Below are 9,485 nucleotides of genomic sequence, written 5' to 3' on the forward strand. Positions count from 1 at the left end.
TTTTCCCACTTTGCTCCCTCTCTCCCTCTCTCTCTTTCTCTCCCTCTCTCTCTCCCTCTCTCTCTCCCTCTCCCTCTGCCTCTTTCTCTCCCTCTCTCTCTCTCCCTCTGCCTCTCTCTCTCTCCACTGTGGCTGCGCCGTCACGTGAACCGGAAGTAACTCTATCTCAAAGGGAGGGGGGAAACTTCCCAAGACTGACAGCTGTCAAGAAATCCTTGTTCCGTCTTTTTTTCATGACACTGACAGCCAATCAGGAGTCTTAAACGGTCACAGACGTCACACTGGTGTTCTTGCTTGACATTTGTCTTGGTACTTTCAGCAGAGCTGCTCGTCGCTACAGAACGTGACGCTCACAGCTGGCTGGGACTGATGTTCTGTTACGTGTAAGCGACGTTGGGGGGCTTGTAGGTGGGGGCCCAGGACACACGTATGTCAGACCAACACGTGTCACACATGATCACGTTTATTTATATCAAATAGAAAATGTTCACACAGAATAAACACAGTAAATATTTGTATTTATATAGTAGTGTTTATTATATATGTATAATATATATATAATATGTATAATATTTATATTATTATTATAAACAGTAACTTCTCTCCGGGCTTTGCCCAAAGTAGCTGTGACGTCATCAGAACCTGGTGTCACTCCGGTTCCACGTTCACACGCAGACTCGGAACCGGAGTTTTCCAAAACCATGTGAAACATTCGTTGTGGTGAGGACGGTACCGGAACCAGAGAAAACCGGTTCGGTTCCGTTAACACCCGGCTCCGTGTGGACGTGACGACGGGACTCACCTCCGTCCCTCTCGGTCTGCAGCGCCCGTTGCAGCGCATCCTCAGCCGGGAGTTAGCCTTCAGCAGGTCCCGGTGGAAGTCCCTCAGGACCGGGTCCATGAAGCGGCGCAGGCCGTTCCGTAGCAAGTCCAGACAGCAACACGCCTTAAACCAGCGCTGCTCTGCGTCTTCTGCTCCATCAGCAGGCTGAGGGCGTTGGTCTCCTTGAAGACGCCGACCAACGAGCCCACGCAGGTGCAGGTGCTCAGCTCTTGGACGATGCGCTTCTTGTTCATCTGCAATTTGGTCTGCAACAGATTACCCATTTTGTCCTTCAGGCGCGACAGCTCCTCCTGCTTCTTCTGCTTCTGCCCATTCATCCAGTCCGCCACCAGGCCAGGGCAGCTGGTGGTCACGTCTTCAATCAACATCCACATCAGGATGTCCTCGAGCTTGGTTTCCCCCGGCAACGCGCTGCTGGAGCCCTCTGCGTCCGATCTGACCCCGCTGGTCGCGCTGGCCTCGCCCCCTGACCGGGAGCCATCGTTGAGGCACCAGCGAATCAGGTACCATGTCTTTGCGTCGAGGTCTTGGCGGTGACTGATCAGCTGCTGTCGATGAGCTAGTAGTCTTGCCGGCCTTGACCAAGTCGCCCATTATGGTTGCTATGGAAACATAAAACATGACATCACAAATTTGTTTCGACATGACTTCTCACAGAAAACAGGAAATTCTAAATCTCCATCAGCAGGTTCAGGGGATGCTGACGGTTCTGGCGCTGCTTTAGGGTGTTCCTCTCCCGTCTCCACAATGAGTCAGCATTTTTAGGCCTGGACACAGTCACACACCGCTGGTTCTGATTGGATAATTAAACCTCCAATCTGCTCCCTGAGTGGTTCATCAATTCAACAGGTCTTGAATGAATGAATGCTTTATTTCGAACAAGTGCGCAGAATAACAACAAAAATGAAGACAATAAAACTAATATCATACAAAACATGCTCGACAAGGAGTAGGAGGAAGCATGAGCTCATTGAATCCTACCCCTTCTTCACTTCTCCATTGACATTAAATCCCCAAGTACAAAACAACTGAAGTACTAAACATATATACAAGAAAAGAGAATAAACAGAAAAGTAACAAATAGAATTAATAGAAAACACCTGATTGTTAGACCCCCCCCTCCCTGTACCCAGTGAAAACCATGTTCTTGTAGCCCTTTTTAAACTGGATCATGCTTGGACACTGCTCGAGCTCCACACACAACCTGTTCCACACCCCCACTCCACTAACACAAACACCTTCCAGTGTTGTACATGTCCTCTGATGCTTAAGTTGTGCTCCCCCCTCAGGTTATAATTCCCTTCTCTATTAAAAACATTTTTGTAGATTACCAGGGAGTGTCTTATGTACTGCTTTGTCCATGAGTTGTGCTGTTTGAAAATGAATGTCAGTGAGTTTTAATAATCTGGATTTTAAGAATAGTGGGTTTGTGTAATCTCTGTACCCGACATTATGAATTACTCGTATGGCTCTTTTCTGTAATACGGATAATGAATTTATTGTACTGTATATGTGTTGACCCAGACCTCTGCACAGTAATGTAAATATGGTAAAATGAGAGAACAGTAGAGAATGTGGAGTGACCTGTGGTCCAGAAGGTGTTTGGCTTTGCTCACAACTGAAATGCCTCTTGATAATTTGCTTTGTATGTGTTTGATATGAGCTTTCCAGTTAATCCTGTCATCTATTATCACCCCCAGACACTTATGTTCATAAACCCTTTCAATATCCACCCCATCTACCTGTACATGTGCCTGAATGTTCTTGTTGCAGTTGCTGAATATCATGAATTTGGTCTTACTTGGATTTAATGATAATTTGTTCCTGTCAAACTACATTTTTAATTTGCGTATTTCATCAGTGACCCTCCCCAGTAGTTTGTGCAATTCCCCCCCAGAACAAAAAATGCTAGTGTCATCTGCAAGTAATACTAGTTTTAATACCTTTGAAACTTGGCATATATCATTTATATAAAGAATAAAGTTTGGGACCCAACACTGACCCTTGGGGGACGCCACAAGCAACGTCCAAGCATGACGATGAACATTCACCCACCTTCACAAATTGTTCCCTGTTGCTCAGATAGCTTCTCACCCAGTGCAGTACTAACCCCCTGATCCCACACCTCTCTAGTTTATTGATTAAAATGTCATGATTGATTGTGTCAAATGCTTTTTGTAGATCTATGAATATTCCAACAGAGTGCAGTTTATGATCAATGGCATTGGTGATCTCCTCAGTTGATTCTATCAATGCTAGTGATGCTGAGCTGTTTGCTCTAAATCCATACTGACTATCAGAGAGTAATTTATGTTTATTGATGAATTTATCTAGTCTGTTATTGAATGATTTTTATAGGATTTTGGAGAATTGTGGAAGCAAGGAAACAGGCCTGTAATTTGTGAAGTGGTGTCTGTCCCCAGTTTTATACAGCGGTACAACTTTAGCTATTTTCATGCTGTTCGGAAATCTACCAGTCTGGAATGATAAGTTGCAGATGTATGTTAGTGGTTCTGAAATTCCCTCAATGACCTGTTTCACAACTTTCATATCAATTTCATTTAAATCTGTAGATGTTTTACTTTTACATTTATTTACAATATCTATTATGTCCTTTCCTTCCACTGCTGTGAGGAACATTGAACTGGGATTCCTTTCTATAAGGTTGTCACTCCACTTCTCATTTAAACATGGATCTGGATTTCATCTGCCAGTTTGGGTCCAACATTTACAAAAAAACTGTTCAAACTGTCGACAACATCATCCATATGATCCATTTTCATGTTATTTTCAACAAAATATTGAGGGTAGCTCTGTTGTTTAGAACCATTTTTAATAATACTGTTTATCCTCCGGGATTAATAAAGTATCTATCTATCTAATATGTCCCACATTCGTTTTGTTTTTTTGTTATATATTTTGCTGTAATATTCCTTTCTACACACCCGTATAATATTAGTTAACTTATTTTTATATTTTTTGTATTTATTTTCTGCCTTTTTCGTTCGTCTTTTAATGAACTCTGTATATGGTGTATTTTCCTTTTTGCAGGCGTTTTGTAATCCCTTTGTGAACAATGGTCCATCTTTGTACTTTTGATTTCTGACACATTATTTTATTGGACAATTTTTATTATATAATGTGAATATTTTATAAAAGTTTCATATGCACTATCAATGTGTTTTTCATTATTTACATTCTCCCAATTTTGTGCCAATAAGTTATTCTTTAATGTGTTCATAGTTTCCTCTGTCCTCACTCGCCTGTATTTTAGTCTCTCCTCTGGGTGATTTCTCTGCTGGCTGTTATTATCAACTGTAAAAACTGGTAGGTGGTCACTGATATCATTGATTAATAGTCCGCTTACTGTATTATTTTCACTATCATTGGTGAATCTGTAGTCAATTAGAGATAGATAGATAGATAGATACTTTATTAATCCCGGAGGAAATTGCATAGAGTAGCACAGTGGGTGGTGATTCTACCAGGTCTGGTGACTGTTGGATATAAACTCAGGCTGTACATTGTATTGATGAAGTCATCAATTATTTGGTGCTTATTTGGATTCAACAAGTCAATGTTAAAGTCACCACAGATGAAAACAACCTTTTGGTTAGTTTTAGAAAAAAATTCTTCCATCCATTCCTTGAATGCTTCAACACTACTACCGCTAGCAAAAAGTATGGAATGACCAGTCTTGGACGAGCACTCGCTCAGACATTTTATTATGTAGAACAAACTCAAGATAAAAAGCATGGAAAAATAAAGATTTTTTTCAAAAGGGCAACTCCTTGGCATTCAGAAACAAAGAAATGAAGAAAAAACATTGTGGTGGTCTGTAAATGTTTAATAGAGCAAGTGCAGGGAAATAAATATGGAATCACTCAGTTCTGAGGAAAAAAATATGGAATCATGAAAAACAGACAAGAAATAACAATCAAAACACATCAGTAGTATTTAGTTGCACCACCTCCGGCTTTTATGACAGCTTACAGTCTCTGAGGCATGGACTTGATGAATGACAGACAGTATTCTTCATCAGTCTGGTGCCAACTCTCTTTGATTGCAGTTGCCAGATCATCCTTGTAGGTCGGAGCCTTGCTGTGGACCATTTTTTAAATATCCACCACAGGTTTTCAACTGGGTTGAGATCTGGACTACTTGGAGCCATGACATTGACTGGATGCGTCTTTCTAAAAGAATGCTTTCACAGTTTTTGCTCTGTGGCATGATGCATTGTCATCTTGGAAAATGATTTCATCATCCCCAAACATTTTTTCAGTTGAAGGGATAAGAAAGCTGTCCAAAATGTCAACGTAAACTCATTCATTTATTGAAGGTTTAACCACAGCCATCTCCCCAGTGCCTTTGCCTGACATGCAGCCCCATATCATCAAGGACTGTGGGAATTTTGATGTTTTCTATAGGCAGTCCTCTTTGTAAATCTCACTGGAATGGCACCAAACAAACGTTCCAGCATCATCACCTTGTCCAATGCAGATTGGTGACTCATCACTGAAGATAACCTTCATCCAGTCATCCACCGTCCATGATTGTCTCTCCTTAGCCCATTGCAGTCTTGTTCTTTTCTGTTTAAACATCAATGATGGTTTCCTTTTAGCTTTCCTGCATGAAAATCCCATTTCCTTTAGGCAATTTTGAACAGTTCTGTCACACACATTGACTCCAGCTTCCTCCCATTTCTTCTTCATTTGCTTTGTTGTACATTTTCTGTTTTCAAGACATAAGGCCTTTAGTTGTTTGTCTTGACGCTTAGATGTCTTCCTTGGTCTACCAGTATGCTTGACTTTAACAACCTTCCCATGCTGTTTGTACTTGGTCCAGATCTTCGATACGGCTGATTGTGAAACGCACACATCTTTGGCGACCATACGTGTAGTTACCTTCTTCAAGAAGTTTGATAGTCCTGTCTTTGGTCTCAAGAGACATCTCTGTCTTGCCAATCCACTTGGTCCTGCTCATTCTGTCGCTGTCGTTTTTCCTTTTCTGGTGTCCCGTCAGATAAACCAGTTTTATTGTGTGTTTATTTTACAACTTTTCCCACTTCGCTCTCTCCCTCTCCCTCTGCCTCTCTCTCTCTCCACTGTGGCTGCGCCGTCACGTGAACCGGAAGTAACTCTGTCTGAAAGGGAGGGGGGAAACTTCCCAAGACTGACAGCTGTCAAGAAATCCTTGTTCCGTCTTTTTTTCATGACACTGACAGCCAATCAGGAGTCTTAAACGGTCACAGACGTCACACTGGTGTTCTTGCTTGACATTTGTCTTGGTACTTTCAGCAGAGCTGCTCGTCGCTACAGGACGTGACGCTCACAGCTGGCTGGGACTGATGTTCTGTTACGTGTAAGCGACGTTGGGGGGCTTGTAGGTGGGGGCCCTACGCAACGTGCGTTGTGTGCGTGAGCCAAAATCCGTGACTGGGTGATGGAGACATGAACGAGTCTTTAAATGAATCAGCTGATTAAAAAAGGTTTAAAACATTCACACACATACCTCTGGACGGCTCCTCTTCATCATCTTCCTCCTCTTTATCCCGCTCCTCCTTCTCCTCCTCCTGTGGCCTCCAGAACGCTGATGGAAAGACACGTGTCCAGCATCTGGACACACACACACACACGTCTCATCACCAATCACCTTTAATGATAAGGTTCCATCCAGATCAATACTGTGTTTAATACACGTCTGTGATACAGGAACACGTATGTTCCTCCAGTATGTCCATGTTAACCTTTTATATTCAGGACAAACGTATGTCAGACCAACACGTGTCATACATGATCACGTTTATTTATATCAAATAGAAAATGTTCACACAGAATAAACACAGTAAATATTTGTATAGTAGTGTTTATTATATATGTATATAAAATGTACATAAATGTATTTAAATAAACAATATCATATATATATATATATGTATATATAGAATATGTAAAGAGTACATATTATATATAAAATAAGTTATATAATTTTTAATATTTAAAGTACATATTAAATAATAACATTATATAAACATTTAAAAATATTTACTGTTTATGATATATTGGTAGAGAGTAGAGTAGAACTTATATAATTTTATATTATATATAAATCATGTCATATATATAAAAATTAATTTCATTAAATTATAATGTAAATTATTATAATATTTATATTATTATTATAAACAGTAATTTCTCTCTGGGCTTTTCCCAAAGTAGCTGTGACGTCATCAGAACCTGGTGTCACTCCGGTTCCACGTTCACACGCAGACTCGGAACCGGAGTTTTCCAAAACCATGTGAAACAATCGTTGTGGTGAGGACGGTACCGGAACCAGAGAAAACCGGTTCGGTTCCGTTACCACCCGGCTCCGTGTGGACGTGACGACGGGACTCACCTCCGTCCCTCTCGGTCTGCAGCGCCCGTTGCAGCGCATCCTCAGCCGGGAGTTAGCCTTCAGCAGGTCCCGGTGGAAGTCCCTCAGGACCGGGTCCATGAAGCGGCGGAGGCCGTTCCGTAGGAAGTCCAGACAGCAACACGCCTTAAACCAGTTCCGGTGGTCCAGGTCGTTCAAATCGTCCGCCAAATCCTGCAGCGACATGCTTAACGTCTGTAGGACACAACCACTTCCGGCTTGGTGCAAGCACTTCCTGTTCACAGCAGCCCGCCAATTTCCTGCTCGCACAGTCCGCCCACCAGATGACGCTGCCTGCACGTGAATGGCTGGAGCCGATCCGCTGCTGGCTGCAGGAGGAGGAAGGCCCGCCCCGTCTGCTCTGATTGGTCCAGCGGCAGCTGGGCGGTGCTAACGGGTTAGCTTAGCCCGTCCGTCACCGCTGCTGCCACCAGAACTAAAGTAAAGATGAGTTGTGTCTCTATGAATTAAAATCATTCATGGAGAAATGAATAAAGACACATAAATAGATGAATAAATAAATATGATTAATAAATACATTAACTTAAATAAGTAAACATAAATAAAAATAATTTTTATTTTTGTTAAATTTTATATACTGTTATAATCCCCGAAGGGAAATTAAGAATGCACACTCTAGTTTTTTGTTAGTCTTATCAATCACATGCATATTAGTGTGTACAGGCCCCTGCAATTCACACAACCACACACAAGGGGGCCTGTAGGCATGCAAGGCAGGTAGAGTGGCGGGCATCCCCTTTGAAAGTAGAAATAATAAAATAATAAATAAATAAGTACATAAATAAATAAATGTAGCCGCAAGAGGACACAAGCCAGTGTCTTATTGTGCCGGTCCCAAGCCCGGATAAATACAGAGGGTTGCGTCAGGAAGGGCATCTGGCGTAAAACTTTTGCCAAATCAAAGATGCGAATCAAACCTATGACTTCCATACCGGATCGGTCGAGGCCCAGCTTAACAACGACCGCCATCGGCGCTGTTGACCTACAGGGCGCCGGTGGAAATTGGATTACTGTTGGTCGAAGAAGGAGAGGAGGAAAGTGCGTTCGCACGAAGAAAGAGAAGAGGAACACCAGGAGTATAGGACTGAGAGTAGGGACGTTGAATGTTGGAACTATGACAGGAAAAGGTAGAGAGTTGGTTGACATGATGCAGAGGAGGAAGGTAGACATACTGTGTGTCCAGGAGACCAGGTGGAAAGGTAGCAAGGCTAGAAGTTTAGGAGCAGGGTTCAAGTTGTTCTATCATGGTGTAGATGGGAAGAGAAATGGAGGAGGAGTTATCTTGAAGGAGGAGTTTGTTAGGAATGTCCTGGAGGTATAAAGAGTGTCAGATAGAGTGATGAGTCTGAAGCTAGAAATAGAAGGTGTGATGTTCAATGTTGTTAGTGGGTATGCTCCACAGGTAGGATGTGAGCTGGAGGAGAAGAAGAAATTCTGGTCGGACCTTGATGAAGTGATGCAGAGCATGCCTAGAAGTGAGAGAGTTGTCATTGGAGCAGACTTCAATGGACATGTTGGTGCAGGAAACAGAGGTGATGAGGAGGTGATGGGCAGGTTTGGTATCCAGGAGAGGAACGCAGAAGGACAGATGGTAGTTGACTTTGCAAAAAGGATGGAAATGGCTGTAGTGAATACTTTCTTCCAGAAGAGGCAGGAACATAGAGTGACCTATAAGAGTGGCGGTAGGAGCACACAGGTAAACTACATCTTGTGTAGACGGTGTAACCTGAAGGAGATCAGTGACTGTAAAGTAGTGGTAGGTGAGAGTGTAGCCAAACAGCATAGGATGGTGGTGTGTAGGATGACTCTGGTGGTGAGGAAGATCAAGAGGGCAAAGGCAGAGCAGAAGACGAAATGGTGGAAGCTGAAAAAGGAAGAGTGTTGCATGACTTTTAGGAAGGAGTTAAGACAGGCTCTGGGTGGTCAGGAGGTGCTTCCAGATGACTGGACAACTACAGCTAATGTGATCAGGGAGACAGGTAGGAGAGTACTTGGTGTGTCATCTGGAAGGAAAGTAGATAAGGAGACTTGGTGGTGGAATGAGGAGGTACAGGAGTGTATACAGAGAAAGAGGTTAGCCAAGAGGAAGTGGGACACTGAGAGGACTGAGGAGAGTAGACAGGAGTACAGGGAGATGCAGCGTAAGGTGAAGGTAGAGGTAGCAAAGGCCAAACAAGAAGCTTATGATGACTTGTATGCTAGGTTG

The 9,485-nt window shown here is 42.7% G+C and overlaps 1 protein-coding gene across 1 annotated transcript in view; it reads right to left on the bottom strand.

The window, feature by feature from the left end:
- Positions 1 to 7,760, bottom strand: part of LOC137589729 (uncharacterized) — a 35,776-nt gene extending 28,016 nt beyond the window's left edge. The window contains exons 1-2 of the mRNA XM_068307570.1: positions 7,241 to 7,760; positions 6,356 to 6,459 (exon numbers count right to left, since the gene is read on the bottom strand). The gene's annotated coding sequence lies outside the window, so the exon portion shown is untranslated. The remainder of the gene's footprint in view (positions 1 to 6,355; positions 6,460 to 7,240) is intronic.
- Positions 7,761 to 9,485: the final 1,725 nt, after the last annotated feature.

This window comes from Antennarius striatus, chromosome 22 (genome assembly GCF_040054535.1).
Source record: "Antennarius striatus isolate MH-2024 chromosome 22, ASM4005453v1, whole genome shotgun sequence".
In the NCBI taxonomy this organism is placed as follows: domain Eukaryota; kingdom Metazoa; phylum Chordata; class Actinopteri; order Lophiiformes; family Antennariidae; genus Antennarius; species Antennarius striatus.